The following is a 15,139-nucleotide window of genomic DNA, read 5'->3' as shown; positions in this document are numbered from 1 at the left end:
TTTCATTGTTATAAAACGTAAACTGACTAGTAATCCTTTTTTCTCGTGATTTTGATATACTATTATATCTTAACTTACTGGGTATTTGAACGGAGGAAAAGAGACAGTTAACTCTCAGTGTAAATACCACTCATAAGTTATATAAAATCTATCCAATTCCTTATTTGAAATTTTCTTAATCCTTAAAATCCACTGGGATTTGGCAAACACCAATCTATCTACCAATTGAATTGTGCTGCTCAAATTCATACAATTTATGCCTATAGGTACTGTATGTTATTGGTCACTTCACAACATTATACCCTCTTTTCCATTATGCGAAAATCATGAACGACATGTTTCGCTAATGTAACCTTGCTTCTACCTGAAGTCAGGCGCGAATCCAGAGGGGGGGGTTCCGGGGGTTGGAACCCCCCCTTTTTTTGGACGATCAATGCATTTGAATGGGGACATGTAATTGGAACCCACCCTTTGTCCTGGGTTAGGAACCCCCCCCCCCCCCCTTTTAAAATGGCTGGATCCGCCCCTGCTGATGAAGGTTAAACATATATTGCACAAAGTGGCCTATCATTAAGACATGAATGTGACACGGCGAAAATTCATACTGTTTTCCAAATCTTTTATGCAAAGTTGTTGCAAAATATTTGAGCATGGTACACTCTTCTGTGTATGTCATCTGAATATTGTGCACTAATATAGAAAAAACACATTTCAAAGACAGATAATAATAACTCTCAGACTGTTTCTCTTGCATATTTATATATTGTTTAATAAAAAAGATATGATAAATAATAAACAGAGAAAAACTAGATTAAATTATATCGGTCGGCAATTCGTGCAACGTCATTGTTATTGAGCTATCGATTTGATTTTGGATAGCTTACTTGGTGCAGAAATAGAAATTAGGTTAAAAATAAAATATGGGATCATATATCGGATGCATTTATAAGGAAAGAAAGATTTTCTAAAATTTCATTCACACGAACTATGAATATGTTAGCTAGAGGGTTAAATGCAGTGTGAAACGTTTCAGCGTAAAAAAATATTTATTAAATTTTTCACAATATTGTCTAGCCACTAACGTACAAATTATGTAAATTTGTTTAAAAAATGTAATAAACACACTTCATTAGACTATTGGTATAAAGAAATTCAACACAATCATGTCAACTGCAAGACATAAACTATTTGGGTTGATAGTTACAAAACAAAACAGCTACAAAAGAAAGTAAAACACACGAAGATTTGTTTGTGTGTTTAAGGAGCTGCGTACGTCTTTATTGGGATGACCAGAGGAAAAAATCAGGACAGCTAAAATTAAAACTGCTAAAGTTGGAGTCAAGACCTGCAGTAGGGCACAGATTTAGAAAGCAATCGTATGGCTTCGCATGCGTATTTTATAGACACAGGGACACCTCGTGTCGCAACGGAAACATAACATCCGATATTTTGTCTAAGGGAATGTTCCTATCTAGTCAACCTCTTTTATCTATAGCAGTTACATTTTACGCATGTTCATTCTGTCCAAGTTCATTTCTACCAATTTAAATTATTTTAACAATTGCATGTGTATTTTAAAACATATTTCAGTGTGCGTATAACAAAATATTAAGATTAACAATCCGATTTTTTCACCTTTATACAGGTTTAAAAAGAATAGAATATTTTGTTTATACAGGTTTAAAAAGAATAGAATATTTTGTTTATTTTTTCTCTCGTGGTGATATTTTTGTTCATAATTCAACTTTGAAATTTGAACAAAATCGTGGGATTTTGTTTTGTTCAAGTCAATATTATCTTTAATCAATCCTAATTCTATCTTACTTTTGAGATATAGTTTTTCTGCTGTTTTAGAAATTTCATATATTCAAATGTGACGTAATTTTTAATGCCTTTTCACCATCGTATGTGACGTCATTTTCATAATTTACTGCGTTGAGGCCTGGACTGAGTCGGATGTGTCTATTCTGTGTTGGTCTTTGCATTATGTATTCGTGTTTGTTTTATGTAATGAGTTAATACTTCTGTTTCATTATGTATATCTGTTATATTCGTTTGATAAAATTTACTGTTTGCAATAGCATTAATTGTTCTAAATAATGAGGATGTTCTTATCCCTAGCATAGAAACATAGCCGTATTTTACACAACCTTTTTTAACTTTTGATCTTCAGTGCTGTACAACGTTGTACTTTTGTTCGCTTTCGATCTTTTATATCTGGGCGTCACTGGAGGGTCTTGTGTGGACGAGGCGCGTTTTTGGCGTATTGAATTTTAAACCTGATGCTTTTTGTTATTCATTAATCATGTGTTTCTTTGTCTAATACGTTTTCCTATTTATTTGTATTGTAGTCCTGTAATATTATGTTGTCATGTCAATGTTATATTTAACATTGCCATTAAAGTGTGAGGTTTGGCATGCCACAAAACCAGATTCAACCCACCATCCTTTAAAAATGTCCTGTACCAAGTCAGGAATATGGCCATTGTTATATAATAGTTCGTTTCTATGTGTGTTACAGTTTAACGTTGCGTTGTTTGTTTTCTCTCATTTTTGAGTGTAAATTGACATTGCGATAAGGCGTGTCACGGTATTTGTCTATCCCAAATTCATTTATTTGGTTTTGATGTTATATGTGTTATTATCGTGGGATTTTGTCTGATGCTTGGTCCGTTTCTGTGTGTGTTACATTGTAGTGTTGTGTCGTTGTTCTCCTCTTATATTTATGCGTTTCCCTCAGTTTTAGTTTGTTACCCCAATTTTGTTTTTTGTCCATGATTTTATGAGTTTGAACAGTGGTACACTACTGTTGCCTTTATTTATGGTTAATCAACACAGAGGCGCAATTACCGATATTGAAATGTAAACATACATGGTTTCTATCTCAGCTGATACACTATTTTAAGCTGTTCGACTAAACTACATCATTTTTTTGTATTCCATGTTTTGGTTTTTTTCTAGTACCTTTCTTGGATTGAAATATGCTTAATATGTGGTACTTTTTGTATTCCTTGATATGATGAATGGAGCTTACATTGGACAATAAGAGCGTTATGAAAAATTTGTAAATTTCTTTAAAAATAGCATTTTAAAAATCAAATGATTACCGCGTAATGTCTCTTCCTAAAACTGATACTTCTGATTAGTCCTTCTTTTATTATTTATAATATACAATAATAAATGAGTTCCACTTTTTCGTTATATCTTATATTATATTATAATTAAACAATTTGGCATAACGAACTTTATTACACTCACAATGCAGCATATTGATAACTATACACACTCTTTGTGACCCTTTAATATCCCTTATCTAAACTCTACCATACAACATAAACGTTTGTAAAATGTAAATATCCAAACAGATAGTGGCTACTCAGCGATGTTCCTGAAATTGACGATTTGCTTTGTACAATTAATCTACTTGCAAGGTTATCAGCTTACAGCTGAAATACAGCTGATAGATAAGCAATGGTTTTGACAAGTTCAAATTAATTACTAATCATCCGTTGCTGTCGAAAGATACATTGGTCGTTGCCCAGTTGGAGGGTCAGTGATATTGGTAAATGACCCAAAGTTCTAATATTTACAATTGCAAAAACATGTCAGCATTACACGTTTGTATATAAGATTTTATCCATTGAATCTCCGAGTTTTGTTTGTTTAAATCCCAATGACAAATTTTACAGTCATAGTCCTGTCAAAAACCGGTCAGTAATATATAATGTAAAGTGGTCAATCGAATGAAAGGTCAAAATTTGTTTTTTTTCAGTGAAAAAAGATTGCTGTGATAACAAATGTTGCCTTGTTAAACAACAGGCAATCTATGGACTCTCGAGAATTGTTTATAATTTTGTAACGTGCATGGAGCGTGACTCTTATCCTGTACACGAGTCATTTGATTATTCTAATCTAATTGTTTCAAATTGAAGGTTTGTACTCTCCGAGGGTATCACCAGCCCAGTAGTCAGCACTTCTGTGCTGACATGAAATATCGTTGATATTGTCATATTTATAAATTAACTGTTTACAAAACGTTTGAATTTTTGAAATACTAATTATAAAAAAGAAGATGTGGTATGATTGCCAATGAGACAACTGTCCACAAGAGATCAAAATGACAGAGACATTAACAACTATAGGTCTTCCAGTTCGTACTTTATATGGCCTTTTTAACTTTTTTGAATACGAGCGTCACTGATGAATCTTTTGTAGACGAACCGCGCGTCTCGCGTAAATTAAAAATTTAATCCTGATATCTATGATGAGTTTATTAATTATTCTGGTTGCAAACTAAGTTGATCACGTTTAAGAAGGCTTGAAAAGTACAATTATGTTACCAAGCTGTTTACGTGTGGACTTTGTCAGAAGATAAAGCAGAAAACAATTCATTCGAATGGAAATGTGGAATATGTCAAAGGGACAACTATATTCCGACTAAAGAGCAGATAACAGTCGAAGTCAACCATTGGTTCTTCAATGCTGCGAGCAAAAACTGCATTTGGAGGTCAGCCTAAGCTGAACCCTAAAAAAATATATGGCATTGCTTCATACCAAAACGGTTTTAGATAAACCAAATACAAGTAAGTGCAAATCATATCATATTTTTTTAATTGCCTGATATTTATTTTATTCCGGAAACTTTATTTATAGCTTGCTTTGAGGCACGAAATTTGCTCATTGTTGAATGTCATTTGATGACTTCGTTGCATTACATTTCCACGAAGCATTTGGTTACATTTGCGCGCATCTGTTTTACAGGTAAGCACAGGACAGATAAATTAGGGGAAACCATTGGTAAATATACTTATTAATTTATTCATTATCCAGTAAGTGTTCCCAATGAGCTGTAGATACAAACTTGCTATCTTTTACTTTGTTTGGTCTGTGGTAATCAGAACGCACCTTCTGATTTCATATTGGAAGATCAGCCAAACACTCTCTAGTTTTAAATGTATAAGGGAGTTTATACCTTATCAGAACTAAAGCATTTATTATTGAATAAAACCCAATTATTTATGGTTGCAAAATGTATACGTCGATAAGACAGCAATTCACGACACTCATAACCAAATGCCATCTAGGGAACAAAGATGGCGTTGTCATTTATTGTCAATTTATGAGTTTGACTGTCTCTCTGGTATCTTTCGTCCCTCTTTGATGTATAAGAGATGGACGAAAATTACCAGAGGGACAGTCAAACTCGTAAATCGAAAATAAACTGACACAACGCCCGGCTAAAAATGAAAAAGACAAACATACAAACATACAAACAATAGAAAACATGACACACGGTAGTCAAATCCAAAATAAATTGTTGTTTTTCATTGTTTGTACGCCTTTTTTCTCGGAAAAGTCTAGCATTGGTAATTGATCTGATTCATTGTATTGTCCAATAGTTTTTTTAAAACCCATTAACCCTTGTCTGTATAATGTTTTGATATCAAGATGACATTTTGCTTTTTTGTATTACTGTTTAATTGACTTCTTCTTTGTAGTTACTCTTTCTTTCAGCGTGTAGCTTATACATAAACTATACTATTTAACTAACACATGTCTTGAAGATACATATCTCATCCTGAAACAGTTCACTCACATATCATAATACAAAAACAGAAACTCGGCACGTTTTTTATCTCTGTGAAAACTTCGTGGAATTTAAGAAACTCAAAATCCAGAGAAAACAAAGCATAAAACATGTAATTGCTTTTAAACCAAAATGGGTTTAGATAATGAAATATTAGTAATTCGAAATTAAGTCGGCATTAGCTTCTGTGTTTGATCTTGTTTGAAACGCCTTATTTTTGTCAGTTAAAAAACTTGTATAGATTGCGTTGTGGCATAAGTTTTGCTAATTTTTGAAAGTGTTACATTGTAGTGTGACATCGTTGCATTGAATTGGCGAGAGCAGTTATTTTTTTGACTTTATGGACTCTCATGTGTTGTCCGGTATTGAAGTATGCCCTTTTTCTTGGAAAGATCGTGTTCGGTGACTGATGTGATTTATTTTACTGTGCAATATTTTTTTTTTAAACTATTATCCCTTGTATATATTATTTCTTGATATTAAAATGATATTTTGCGAGGTTGTATCACTGTTAAATTGATTTTTTACCCTAATATACTTTGATATAAATGATTGATGCCTTCGTTATAGTTCGTTGTTACTCTTTCTTTCAGCGTGTAGCTTATACATAAACTATACTATTTTACTAACACATGTCTTATCGATACGTATCTCAAGCTGAAACAGTTCACTCACATATCATAAACCTAAAACTTTCAGAAACTCGGCACGTTTTTAATCGTTTTTTTTTAAATTGTCCGTTGTTGTTCATTGTCTGTACGCCTTTTTTCTCGGAAAAGTCTAGCATTGGTAAATGATCTGATTCATTGTACTGTCCAATAGTTTTTGAAAAATCCATTAACCCTTGTCTGTATAATTTTTTGATATCAAGATGACATTTTGCTTTTTTGTATTACTGTTTAATTGACATCTTCTTTGTAGTTACTCTTTCTTTCAGCGTGTAGCTTATACATAAACTATACTATTTAACTAACACATGTCTTATCGATACGTATCTTAAACTGAAACAGTTCACTCACATATCATAATACTAAAACTTTAAGGAACTCGGCACGTTTTTAATCACTGTGAAAACTTCGTAAAAGCATAATGGGTTTCTTGTCAATCTTAACTAATATAAGCTCGTCTTACTCATATACTAATATGCTACACAGGTCATCGGTCTGAACAATCTCAATTTTAAAGAACGATAAGTCAAATTCTTTTTTTTTATTTGTTGAGCTTATGAAAATATACACGTTAAGAACTTATGATATGTCATATCCGTTCGTTCAACACGTGAGGTTCCTGTATGACCTTCATATTGCATGCTCGTGATTATATGCAAGAAATAGAACATCAATATGAGAAATGAAGACATTTATAAATATAGACAGCAGATCAGCCAAATCAGTCTAAGTTCAATTTCTCCTCTGGTAGTTGACAGTTATATTGCCACTGGACGTTAAGCAACCAACAATCAATCAATCAACTAGATATTTACAAACAGCATGTATACAGAACACTAAGGGAGAGATAATATGTAAACCTCTGTGATTTTGTACCTTTTAGCGAAATTGAATGAATGTTTTTAACAGGGTTTGTTAGCTCATTACGACAGTAAAATGACCGATCACCTTAGTGATATTTCTTATATTAGGGCATCATATTTCCTTTACAACGAAAGCAACGATTGTTAGAAATGATTGATAGAATGAATGTTCTCGGTCAGTAATACTAGAGAAACGTATATTGCCATACTGGAATTCCTTCCAGGTTACTCCGGTTTCCTCTTCCAAACTAAACTAGACGACACAAAAAAGCCACAATGTATGAAATAAGAGTAAAACACCAACCATCACTAATCAATTAGAGTTCTTTATAAAGGCAACTGTAGTAAACCACTGTTCAAAAGTCATAAATCGATAGTGAGAAAACAATCCGGGTTACAAACAAAAACCGTGAGAAACACTCATTTAGTAGAAGAAAACGACGAAACAACAGAAACAATAAAGAGCAACAAAATCAAACGATAATGCAACATTCATAAAAACGAACTATTCGATAAAAACTGCCATATTGCTGACTTGGTATTTACATTTCAAGAATAACATGGTGGGTTGAATTGGGATACATTTATCAGTAATGTTCTTAAAAGTACTTGTTCCTTAACGATTAAATAACCAGCTGTGTTGAACAAACAGATTGATGACCACCTAACCTTTTCATATTTAGAATGTAAAGATATGATTTCGTGTTATTAGGGCAATGATTCTCCCTTTACAGACATTTGTCTGTTAATCAGTTTGATATTGCTATGTTTAGAGCTTGAGTTATAAAAGTAATACACCACTATAGTGATGTCCATAAACTAAACCAAACATTTAGCAGTTTTTTCTTAAAAGCGGAGGATTGTTAATCTAAATGAAAGACATGCTTGTGAAAATATAATTTACTTATGGAACACAAATAGTATATTTCTGTAGTTTTCATTCTTGAATTTCAATATTCAGTTTTAATAGGAATCTCTTACGTGTCATCTACGCCTTTCTGATTGTCAACTATCTTATGTTGTATTTTGTGAACAGTTGTTTCCCTGTTTTTTTTTAGTGCTGGCATTGTCAGTCTATATTGTTCTCATGAGTTTGAATATCTCATAGGTATCTATTGTCAGAATCTCATTCTGATTTCAGTGTAACTCTCAGTGTTCTCTTAAAAATCATTTTTATATAATGCACCTGTAAGGTCATGTACGAATAATGCTTAAAAAAGAAGCCACTGTGTTGTTGATTAGATAAGTGATCTAAATTGACTAGCTTTGCAAGTGTTTCTTTTGAAGGTCGCCTGTTCTCTAAGGGTTAATTGGTTTCCTCCACCAAAACTAAACTAGACGACGCCAAATTGCCACAATGTATGAAATAAGAGTTAAACACCAACCATCACCAATTAATTATTGTTCTAAAAAACGGCAACAGAAGCTACCCGCAGTTTAACAGTTATCGATCGATTGAGAGAAAACAAATCCGTTTTACAAACAAAAACGGGAAAGTCATCAACTATTAGACCTACCGAATAAGACTATTTACCGGATTTGTCATCACATAAACAACACGATTGGTGCCATATGTGGAGCAGGATCTACTTACCCTTTCGGAGCACCTGAGATCACCCCTAGTTTTTGGTGGGGTTAGTGTTGCTTATTCTTTAGTTTTCCATGTTGTGTCATGTGTAGTATTGTTTGTCTGTTTGTCTTTTTTTCATTTTTAGCCATGGCGTTGTCAGTTTATTTTCGATTTATGGGTTTAACTGTCCCTCTGGTATCTTTCGTCCCTCTTTCAGAAGATAACAACGAAACAACAGAAACACTAAAGTGCAACCAAAGACAAACGACAATGCAACATGCATAGAAACGAACTACAAGTATTGGATACCAACTGCTATATTCCGGCCTTAGTGCGCACATTTTAAGAACAATGTTGGGTTGAACCTGGATAGCATTATCAGTACTATTATTAAAAGTACGTGTTTCTTGACGATAAAGTAACGCACCTAACCTTTTCATATTTAGAATGAAAAGATATGATTTCGTGTTATTAGGCCAATTGTTTTCCCTTAAACGACATTTGTCTGTTAATCAGTTTGATATTGCTATTCTTAGAGCTTAAATTACAAAAGTAATACACTCTTACAGTGTCCATAAACTAAACCAAAAGCTAAAGAGTTTGCTCTAAAAAGCGGAGGATTGTTGTACTAAAACAATGACATGATTGTTTAAATACAGTGTACACAAATAATTTATTTATGTTCTTTTTTAATTTTTTAATTTCAATATTTAGTTTTAATAGGAATCTCTTACGTGTCATCTACAAATGTACGCCTTTCTAATTGTCAGCGATCTCATATGAGACTTTAGTAGGGTAATTAGATATGTTTTCTGATATATCAACTTGCGCTGTCATGAAAGTCTCTGTATCTGGACCAAGATCTTCCTTACTGAATAAACTACGAAATGTCGACATCCTATACATTAGACGATAGTACATTGTGAAGAATACATAAACGATAAAAATACGATATCCAAGAAATTTAAAACTGAAAATTTATTACCAAATGACAAAAAATCAAACCATCAAAACATCAAACGGGAAGGAAACAACTTTCACATTCCTGATTGGTACAGACATGTAGAAAATAGTGAATTACACCTGATGTACAACTAGCTAACATTTCAACTGTAAGACAGTCACATATACGTTACAAATCTGTTACGGTATAATCTTTGAATTTTCTTAGAATTTTCTACTCCGACAGAGATTACCATAGGTGTATTTGTCAACCCCCAGCGGAATTTGGGAACTCGAAGCTCTTTCACTTCCTAATTTATTTTGGATTTTTGTATTGGAGCGTTTTATGAGTTTTACGAGACGAAGCGAGTGTTAGACGCACCAAGTTTTTTTCCTTTTTATCTTTGATGAGGTTTTTTTCTGATCGTAAAGTTAACATCAAGACGAATTTACTCAACATAGTAAATGTAGTTGGATTAAAAATATGTTAGAAGTCAGGAATATACCAAAACGACAAATTGTCAAAAAAGACTTTTATATGAATTGAATTGGTCTAGCTGGTTATACATTTGGTTTAACATAAAATCATTGGTGTCATTATGTTGACCTTTATAATTATACCAACGATTGGTAATATTGTTTTCAAGTATCAGTGTGTTGTGAGTTCAAGCGGAATTTTTATATATTTGGGTTTGCATGTAGTTTAATCGGAAGTGTTATATAGTTTGGCTATACATGTAGTTTAATCGGAAGTGTTATATATTTTGGCTATACATGCAGTTCGATGAAATTTTTTATCAAAATATAATAAGATCTTACCTTTAGTAATCAAATAACTAGCATTTAAAGGACATTCTTTTGTAAATCACTATGATTTAGCAATTTATAATTCGAGTTTGTGTTGTAACAACTTGAACAATTTGGAAATGTGTAACACTAGATTAGTAAATTGACATGCGTTTGTCTAACAAAAGAAAAATCGAGATACAAAGGATTGCTATAGTTTTTTTTCCATTAAATTACGAGGTACGATCGTTCTATTCAGTCTATTGGTTCTATAAAACAACATATCACTCTCTTATTTTTCTTTAAATTCAATATTTGATTTGAACATGCCATCTTTGAGAGATCGACTTTGTAAATATCAACCATATCGTGATGATTTATTAGACAATCATAGCATAACTAATTATTTTTTTCTAATCCACTATTTCAGATTTGTTATTTTGATCCGTTACGAACGTCTCCGAATTCGAAACAAACTTTGATTCCCAAATAAACCATTCCAAGTTTAAAAACAAAGTTAAATAACAAAATTTCAGAAGAACTCGGGCGACGTCCTAGTTCTGTTCTTTGTATTTATCTTTTTCATGCATTAAGCTAAATGATTGATTGTTATTTGCTTAACACTAAGTATCAAACAGGTTTATGCATATCCGGTCAGAATGGGAACGTTGAATCCGAAGCCCTGTGAATGGAAAACTTTCGTGCTCCTTGCCTTTCAAAATTAAAGCTTTGAGAGTTCATGATTAAGCTTAATACAGAAAAAAACACTTATGATAAATACATGTTAACAAGTTTTTAAGTTCATTATTGTCATTAAGGAAAACTTGCAGCACAGGCTAAGTATATGCCTTTATATAATATTCTTTTTTAATGGCCTAGTTAATGTCCTTCCTCCTTGCTGGTCGACCATGCTACCTATTTCATTATTTGATAACCTGTCCGTGTCCCTAATTTGAAAACAGTATTTGCAAAGGATGTTAATAAAAAGAATTAAATCGATCAAATTATTTTTTTGATATTAATTAATTTAGTTTATGTATGTTCTACAGTTTTACGGATATTGACTACATGTATAAATAAATGAATCAAATGCAGTGAAGTGTTTCATATTTGTTGAACTCTACATGTATTCGGTTTTTACTTTTCATGAAACTATCTGAAGTACACTATGAAATTCAAAACAAGCGATAGTGTGTGAGACGATAAAAAAAAAACACTGATATTTATATTTGTTTTCATTATTTTGATAATTTACATAAAAGTGTTATCATTTATCCGCAAAAAGTTAAGGTTTTAGCAACCAACCAAACAAGAAAAAGACGAGATAATAAAGGGATTTATTTAATGTCACATTATTAGTAATGCGGGGTTCACACATTGCCGACTAATGCTCCCGTTTGAGATTAGACAGCGATACGACACGAAAAATAAAAAGTCGGATTAGTATCCTCAATTATCTGGAATGTCCTATTATTGTCTGAACGCAGTCGTTTTAGTTCATAACAGATTCCTACTGGTCGGGAAGGGTCCGAATAGTTTGGCAAAGCAGTAACGACAGTTAGGTGCGTCCCGTAACATTCGGGGAAACTCAGACGATTTTGTCTAGTCGGATTAAAATCGTGCCTATTCCGTAACAGATTCTGCTGTATCGGATCGAATTTCTAACAATGTTCTGTGTATTTGGGACGGTGTCCTGTGGAACGGGAATGATCTGGAGAAATTTTTCTTTGCTGTTTTTCTGCCGATTGAGTCCAGATTGCATCCAGATCTTGTCGATTGCGAACCGATTTTTCCGAAACCATTCCGCAACAGTCCCGTTATTAATTCTAAATTCGTCAATGATACCCACGTCAGAGTCCCGACAATAACAGAATACAATACGACTGAGACCAGACAAAGCCATTTGCAATACGATAGAGCGGACCGTGATAGGATTACATTCCGACAGTACTTGATCATCCCGAGTATGCCGACAGTTTTCGAACGAATAACTTCCGTCAGCGTCGGTTCACTGTCTTGTCACTATCTGATCTCTGTCGGATTACATTCGGTAGAATCGGGACGCAGTCGTGACAGACTCGGTCTAGTTTTACCTGGCGAAAGATACAATTCGGATTAGAAGCGGATGTAGAACGGGATTATCGGGATAAATTCGCTTGGATACGGTTAAATAACGACAATATCTGATTGTTGTCCATGTTGTCGTGATTAAATTATTTTTTTTTACAAGTTTTTAATTAAAGTTTGAATTTCTATCCACGATTCATAGGATCTTGATCAGACTTTAAATAAATTTTTATCGGGAATTGTCCTGTTAAGGACGGCAGTAAAAATCGTGAATGTGTGACCCCAGCTTTACACAGTGTGCAATTGCCCTAATACGAGAATTTATCGGGTCAATAAAATTCATATCGGGTGAGGGGAATCCAAACCAGATATGAATTTTATTGACCAGGGGTGGTGTTCTCGAAAGTATCCTAAGATTCGTTCTAAATAATAGATAAGATCGATTTTAGGATGAACTTAGGATCGACTTAGTACTCTCTTAAGATGCGTCTCGAAGCTATCTCAAACGAATCTTATGTTAGGACGTCCTAAACATATCCTATGTGCGAAAGTCTAAATAGTTAAAGTAATTGTGTTTGATAAAATATTTATTAGAGACGAAACCAATTAATAAAATTGTTTATAAATTTGTAATAACATGTATTTAATTAAATGCATGATTTCAAACGTAATAATAAAATAATATCATAAAGAATTTTGATATAAACTGTAAAACAATTTGTTTTGAAATGAGAATATTAAATTCGTAGTGTCATCGTATCGTAAAAACGCGAAGTTCAAAGTTGAAAATCATGCACAATTTCTTTAAACGAGTTAATAACAAATGGTGCGTCACTCCTCACGTCAAAAACTGAAAAAAGGCATGCACATAGTTAGGATGAAGAGATGATGATCTTAAGACACCTAATTAGGTGTCCTAAAGTTAGGATGAAAAATGTGATATATTAGGTGTCCTAAAGTTAGGATGAAAAATGTGATATATTAGGAGAGCTTCGAGAACACGACTTAGGACAAAGACTAGTCATAAGATGATCTTAGGACACGTCCTAATCCTAAGATAGATTCGTGAACACCATCCCAGGTAAATTCCGTATTAGGACAATTGAACACTGTGTAAAAAATTTATCCATATTACATATAATTATATTCAAATTCAATATGAAGACAATATCAACCAAATATATTTTAGATATCTAATCTAAAACTGTGAAAAACTAAAAATATAGGGCTAGAAAGCAACTTATTATTATTTTTTTTATTAGGTCATTGGTATAAAGGAGATAATCCCAATTGACGTAATAAATAAGGGAAATAATTCATATTGACGTAATAAAAAATTGTATTGAGATTTATTAGGACAATATCAGCCAATCAAATTGCAAGAAATTACTCTAAATCAGGATTAAAGCAGTTATAGGGTATCAATTTGAAGATAGAAAAAAGACAATAAAAATAAAATTCTCAATCGATATTTAACTATGAAACGTCTTTTAAAAAGGGTAGTGCGTTTGAAAATTTTTAAATTATGGCTCTATTCCATTTAAAAAAAAAACTAATTGCTCTTTTACGAGCAAGAGTAAAAGCAAAATAATAATTTATTACTTTAATGTTATCGGACACCTATCAGATATGAGACGACTCGTAATATCTTAACCCATACAATATTTAAAAGCCTCTGTTACCCAAAACTTACATATGGTTCATCTGACCATTTTGTAATAAATTATAACAGTATATGTCATTGTTAATAGTGTTTTCTTTCAAGTAGAATAAAAAATATAAGAAACCCGGCTACCTTAAAACAACATCACTATAGTTTTAGTTGAGGATCTGAGCATTTGCATGTACAAAATATAAAAAAAACTATCATGTATAGTTGCCGATTTGTATACGCACTTCAATAAAGAACAAAGTACATGTACAAATATATTTGTAAAACATAAAACAGATCGATGAGAGATCTGGAAATTTGTTCCATGGTAAAGCTTACATAGTTGTGTCTTGTGTACTATTGTTTGTCTGTTTGTATTTTAGCCATGGCGTTGTCATAGGATTTTCAATCTATGAGTTCAAATATTCCTCCATATTTCGAGACTTTTCATTTTTTACCAAAGCAAATGATTTTAGTAGATACTGTATCTTTGTTTGATTAAGATTTAGACACACTGTTGGGTGCTGTATCCTAACGTTTCAAATTTTTATCTATTATGACTGTTTAGTTGTTCACACATTGTTTAATTTATAATTGAATTTTATTCGACTTTCTTACCAATGAGAGACTTTGATAGCTCTAAAACCATATAATATCATTAGAAAATATCTGTATTAAGATAGGAATATGACAGTTGGTTTCCATTTGAAATTTGTCTGCTGTGTTTCACCCTTTGATTTTTCCCTTTTTTAAATAATTTCCCGCTTTGCATTGTTCTTTGTATTCTAACATTTTTAATGCCACGTACAATCATTGCTCACATTAGAAGTATAGGGATGATGATTAGAAAAAGGATATGTGTTCCTGTATGTATATCACCGTCGACGGGTTCTTTGTCATGAGGGCTTCGCAAAGTGGTGTAAGTATTTATTTAATGTAATCAGTAGCAACCTAAGGTGGGTAATTCGAATCCTGCGCATAACAGGAACATATAACTCCGATTTT

The sequence above is a fragment of the Mytilus edulis genome, chromosome 5, assembly GCF_963676685.1.
Source record: "Mytilus edulis chromosome 5, xbMytEdul2.2, whole genome shotgun sequence".
Classification (NCBI taxonomy): Eukaryota; Metazoa; Mollusca; class Bivalvia; order Mytilida; family Mytilidae; genus Mytilus; species Mytilus edulis.
The sequence above is the reverse complement of the archived record's forward strand: the minus strand, read 5'-3'. Positions refer to the sequence as shown.